Source organism: Triticum dicoccoides, chromosome 6A, assembly GCF_002162155.2.
Source record: "Triticum dicoccoides isolate Atlit2015 ecotype Zavitan chromosome 6A, WEW_v2.0, whole genome shotgun sequence".
In the NCBI taxonomy this organism is placed as follows: domain Eukaryota; kingdom Viridiplantae; phylum Streptophyta; class Magnoliopsida; order Poales; family Poaceae; genus Triticum; species Triticum dicoccoides.
In genome coordinates, this window is record NC_041390.1 from 230,780,316 (window position 1) to 230,786,715 (window position 6,400).

A 6,400-nucleotide genomic window follows, 5' to 3' on the forward strand; every position below is an offset into this window, starting at 1 on the left:
CTCCGCCCCTGCCTCCGTCACCGAGCACCTCCCCGCCACCGTCTCTCCCCTCTCTGTAAGTCCCCCACCCCTCCCCCTCAATCATCTCTCTCTATATTTTAGAGAAAAAATTAGATGTTAATTAGATGTTTTTCAGTTAGGGCACTAGAGTTTTGCTAGGTTAATTAGGTTAGTAGTGCTGCTAGTAGTATTGGTACAGTAGGTTAATTAGGTGATGCTAAATGAATAACCTAAATGAATGAAATTAGTAGTTAACTGAATTTTTTTTCCTTTCATCATTATAGAGCACTAAAGTTAACTGAATTTTGTTCTATTAGTAGTTAAATGAATTTTCTTCTACACTGTTTGCACATGTGGTTGCTCGTGTATATTTGGACACTGTTTGTAGGGAATGATGCTTAGTGGCCTATGTTTTGCCGAAATGTTGATTCATTTCTTTTCCGGCAAATTTCAGGTTCTCGATTTGTCCACTTTTTAGCAAAGCTCATGCCAAAATTTTCCGTGAATTTCGGCATGACTTGTGCTACAAACTAGGAAATATCGAGTGCCCGTGATTTGCCGCACCAGGAAGGAGTCAACATTCCTACAAAACAATAGGCCTTTTTATGTCATTATTCATTTTATTAGGTCTAGAATTAATTGACTAGATTTAATCATAGGAAACATGGCTAGCAACGATGAAGGACATGGTTATGGTGATTGCGACGACGCCTACCGGGCGGCAGGCGAATTTTTTTAGCCTTACTGATGATCAACCGATGTTATTGCTGGGCCCACCGGTGGCATCGGGGACTGAGACCGACACGCAGACCGGTGCTGAGACTGAGATCGGCGCTCAGACTCAGATCGGCATCGAGACCGGCGCTGAGACTGAGACCGGCGTTGCCTCGGGGAGCGGAGCCGGTGTAGAACCGAAAGCAAAGAGGCAACGGGTTCCTAACAAACTCAGGACTACTAGAGTGGTGGTCACGGAGGTGGACAACAGCAATTTTGAGCCAACGGCGCCCGAGGAAGCGCGTCGATGCTACGACAATCTAATAGGCTGCATCGTACGGACAACCGCCACCATCAACGATGAGAAACTACAGAAGATAGAAATTATGAGGAGCTCCCTCCTAAAGAAGTTTCACTAGATATTCTTGTTCCCGGGCCGGAATGAGAAGGATTATAAAGATCCAGATGAGGACCCGACAATGAAGAAGATAAACAAACACGCCATGACCAAGTTTAGCGACGCGTTGGCCGCCTGGAAAAATCGAGTGAAAGCAAGGATCATCGACAAGAAGGAACCCTACTCCGAGATTGTAAAGGATAATCCGACAATCACGGAAGAGCAGTTTCAAATATTCAAGGAGGCTTGCGAGGCCGAAGATGCCAAAAAAAAGTCTAAGTACATGAAGGGGCTTCAAGAGAGGAACATTGGGAGCCACCACCTCAGAAGCCGTGGTTACGGCGGAAAGAGGTCCAAATGGGCCAAGGAAGACGCGGAAGCCGCGAGTCTGGGCATCCCAGACCCCTTGGCGGAGTTCACCGTCCCGCAGGAGCGTGATGTCCTTAGGGCCCGACACCGTTGGGACCCAGTGAAAAAGGTTTACGAGACAACACCGGTCATTACGGAGTTCATGAGACTGCTGGTAATTTTAGTTTCTGATCAATTCGACTGCACACGTTAGTCATATTTGTAAACGATCGTTGTACCTTTTGCAGAGAGAGCAGCACAGGATTGCGGCCGAAAGCGACTCGCCGTCTGAGGCATTGGCGAGGCCCAAGTGGGACACTCCATTCAACCGGGCGTTGAACATATTGAAACAACAACCGGTGGATACTAGACTATCGTATGGATGCGTGCACGGTGTCGGAGACGGCGCCACGTGGAAGAAGTACTACCGTGAGACCACGGAGGAGAGAAAGGAAAGACGGAGGTTAAATGAAGAAAACATCGACAAGAGGGTTGAGATTGCGGTTGAGAAGAAATCAACTGAGACAGTCGCAACAGCGGCAGCTGCCGCAAAACATGTGGCTTTAGATATTTCTACTACCTTGGTTCCGACCGTTTTCAATTGGACCAGGCCAAATCCAAAAAAAGATGCAGCGGACTTTCCCCTTGCTGACTTCTTGGCGGGGAGCAGCTCGACTAGCGTTCTGTGGCAAATGTCGTACGTCGACAGCTTCCCCGCGGATAAGTTCTTCCTCCGATTCGATTACATATTCGACATGTTTCATGTGAAGAAGCTGGATTTTACGTTTGTCCGCCTTTATGCCTTGCACATGAACTACATCATCGGGGTTGAGCAGATATCTCATATCTGTGTTGCTGACCCGTACTACATGCATGAGGGCTTCTTGGGAGTCTGCGCAAATCACCGTGAATACGCGAGGGATTACATCGTCAGTTTCATGCTCACCAATAAGGACAAGGGGGCGATTCTCATGCCTTATCATCCTGTGTAAGTCATCCGTGCTGCTATCCTTCCTTCGATTTCAATCATTCATTTGCACGGTGGAGGCTAATTAATTTGAGGACTTATTTTGCGCAGCGGCGGGCGCGCCATCCTCATCATCCTCTACCCCTGATTCTCCCATGCTCTTTACTTGGACACGTCGAAGAACATTCACAAAAAGGATTACACCCACATCAAGGATGTTCTCGACAGTGCTATGTATCACTACCAATCACTGGGTGGAGAGGTCAGGGACAAGAAGATGAGGGGCGGCAGGGTCGCCTTCGGCCATAAGACCAACTTCTGCTGCATCCAGCAACCGGACGATTCTCTTAATGATGGATTCTATGTCCTACAGCACATGCTGGAGTACAGACGGGATCACCAGAACCTTCGCATGGCACCTTCTTCCGGCGATGCCCATATTCTGCAATGGGCAAAGGACATAGGAGATATCGAGGATCATCGACTTCGAGCTGAGTTCTATAACATCCAGCGCGAACTTTCCCAAATCATCATGGAGGTCGTCGGAAAAACATGGATGTTCTACGGAGAAGGACAAATGTCGCGGGAAGACATCCGAACATGGATAGACTCTCAGCGTCTCGACCTGAAGCCTTTCACTAGGCTCGAGGACTATCTCCCTGACTTGGATGGATGGAACGACATGTTGGAGTGATTGTCGATATATGAGAATGTGTCCGTTTAGTCCATACTTTCTGTATGACAAAACTTTGAGTTATGCACGGTGAAACTTTATTTGTGATGTAATTAAACCGTCCTCCTCCTCGACTAGCGAAAATCACTCTAGTTAGGGCATTTTGGGGTACGATGAACTTTGTTATTTATGCTTATGATATGTTGTTTTTATTTTTGCCAAGTCTGTCTCTTTCTATTGCTCAACTATATATGTTGCATATCATCGACTCATGTGATGATGCAGGTGCATAGATCATAGATGGTGAAGAAGTGTTATGCCAGGAGTATATATACGACAAGTGGCCGGAGTGTCAGGCCCTTCCGGTTTCCGAGCGACAGGCAGTAGTTAGTTTAGAGGTTCACGCTAATGCGAAAGAGGGATATGAACTCATGTTCTCAAAGTGATAGCTCTTCTCGCGTATATCATTGTTTAGATGGATCACGATGTATTTGCATATCATTCGAGACTTGTATCGCTATTTTCGAGATGATGACGAGAGACCACTTTGTGTTGGATGATGATTATGATGATGACATGATTTGATGAGACTAATTGTATGTATATGCTATGATTACATTTGTATGTGTATGATATGCTAAAGATTATTGTATAAAGCCTATTCAAATACAAAACAAATACAAAACAAATATGCAGGAAAAAAACTAATAAATAAACTAGTAGTAGCGAGGGGGGAAATTTAGCAGTAGCGCCGCATTGTCAGTAGCGCGTCCCAGCAAACAGCGCTGCAGATAATATCAGTAGCGCCCTTTCCCAAAGAGCGCTACAGCTATTCATGTATAGCAGTAGCGTGGGACAACCGGCGCTACTGCTATTAGCTGTAGCGCCTTATTAGTAGCGCCGGTGCCCGCGCTACTGAGAGGCCCAAAACCCTCGCTGCTGGTAGGCTTTTCGCTAGTAGTGCCCCCCATGCACATAGAACCAAGTCCTGCACCTGGGGGGCCAGCTCAATATTTCTGGAGTGACACCTTCATCCAGCATCTCTTTCTCAGACTTATCCCACTTAGGCATTCCCACCGCATAGCCACCTGGCCCCACCTTATGGAACTTATCCTTTTTTGCGGCATTGGCCTTGTTTATTCTGGATCGTTCCTTAGATAATTCCGAATCCTTGAATTTCACGAAATCGTCCCAATGAGCACTTTGCTTCTCTAGTGTTCCCTCGAATACTGGAGTCTTCCTTCCTCCCCTGACGTACTTGGCCCATTCACGAATCTTGTGGTTCTTGAATGCAACCGCCATCTTCCTAAGAGCAGCGTCCTTGACTTTCTCCACATCTGCATCTGTGAAATGATCTGGTAGGGTGAAATGTTCCATGAGCGTTTCGCAAAGCAAATGTTTTTGTCTGTCGTCGACAAAAGTAATTCCTAGATGTGGCTTTGCTGGCTCTCTCCATTCTTGAAGGGAGATCGGGAGTTGGTCCTTCACAAGAACTCTTCATTGACGAATGAACTTGTTCGCAATCTTCTTAGGTGCTAATGGTTCGCCATTAGGTCTGATTGCCTCGATATTGTACTTTATGCCCTCCTTCAACTTTTTGTTCGGGCCTCGTTTCGTCCTGTTGCCTGAAGATTTGCTCGATCCGGATGGCTAAAAGAAGAAAGATCGATTCGTTAATATATCTTCAAGTCATTTAAAACATGTGATGGTCACTAGATACCTGCTTATATAAATATATATACCTCGCCGGTCTTTGTTGTTTCAAGATCAACATTTTCTTCGTCATGTTCATAGTTCATGACTTCATCAATTCAGTCGTCGCGATCGAATATCATATCACCCTCCCTGGTGTTGTTTAGATATTCGGAGCCGTCATAATCTTCTTCATTCTGATCATCATCTGGCCCGCGAGGATTGCGTATGATATTGAACAGGGCCTCTTCTCCCTCTGTGCCGGTATTGTCCGCCATAGGTTTTGTTTAACTAATCCAAAAGAAATATATTCAAATTACAATGCATGGATGCAATCAATTAATAAGGAAAAACTGAATCAATCATAGTACATAATAAGCATCATCGAATATAATCTCGAATACGTCGTCTCGAATAATAGATATAATCTTGAATACATCGTCTCGAATAATAGATATAATCTCGAATACATCGTCTCGAATAATAGATATAATCTCAAATACATCATCTCAAATAATAGATATAATCTCGAATACATCGTCTCGAATAATATATAATCTCGAATACATCATCTCGAATATTATATATCGAATACATCACTGGCTAGGTGGCTAATAAAGATCGAATACTACAGAAGAATCTAGGACACTCGCGGTTCATGCGGCGCGGGCGGTGGACACCCAAAGAGAAGGAACCCTCACAGTATCATAGCTGAAGTGAGATCCCTGAAGAAACTGCCAGGTATTGGAGAACGTGCCACCCTCTAACGCAACCATGTAGCGATGGACGTGCTCGTCCTCCTCCCTGACACGGCGACGTACCACCTCCGGCAGGGCCGGCTCCCTCCGCACCGAAACTGGCCCACGCGAACGCCACCAAACGAGATCAGGGTCGACGACGGGACCCGGGGCCGGGTTCCTCATCAAGCGGCACGCCCCTCCAGGCAGCACCTCCCAGTGCCAGCCCGGCAGAGCCCAGTCCCGGACATGGGTCAGCCAAACATCGTCGCGGACGGGTCGACGGCGAGGATGCGGGCCGGGCATCGTCGAGAACAAATACTAGCTATGTGCCCGCAAAAAGTAACATTTTTTTAATGATTGGATTTTGATAACTAAAATTTCTAACATTTCTATATAACTAACATTCCTATAACATTTCTAACAATGCTATATAACTAACATTTCTGTAACATTTCTAATATTTCTATAACTAAAAAACAGAAGAAAAAAATTATAACATTTCTATATATATATAACTAAAATTTGTATAACATTTCTAATATTTCTATAACTAAAAAAAGAAAAATTTCTAACTTTTTTATAACTATTTCTATAACTAAAAACAGAAAAATTTCTAACAATTCTAGCATTTCTATAACATTTCTACCAATGCTATATAACTAACTATTTCTATAACTAAAAAAAGAAAAATTTCTAACATTTTTATAACTATTTCTATAACTAAAAAACTAAAAAAAATGTATGTGTGTGTGTGTGCTCACCGGCGAGGCGAGAGGCGACGGGGGGCGGCGACGGGGACGGCGACGGGCGCGTCGACGACGGGGATGGCGACGACGGGGACAGGGACGGGGCGGCGACGACAGGGACGT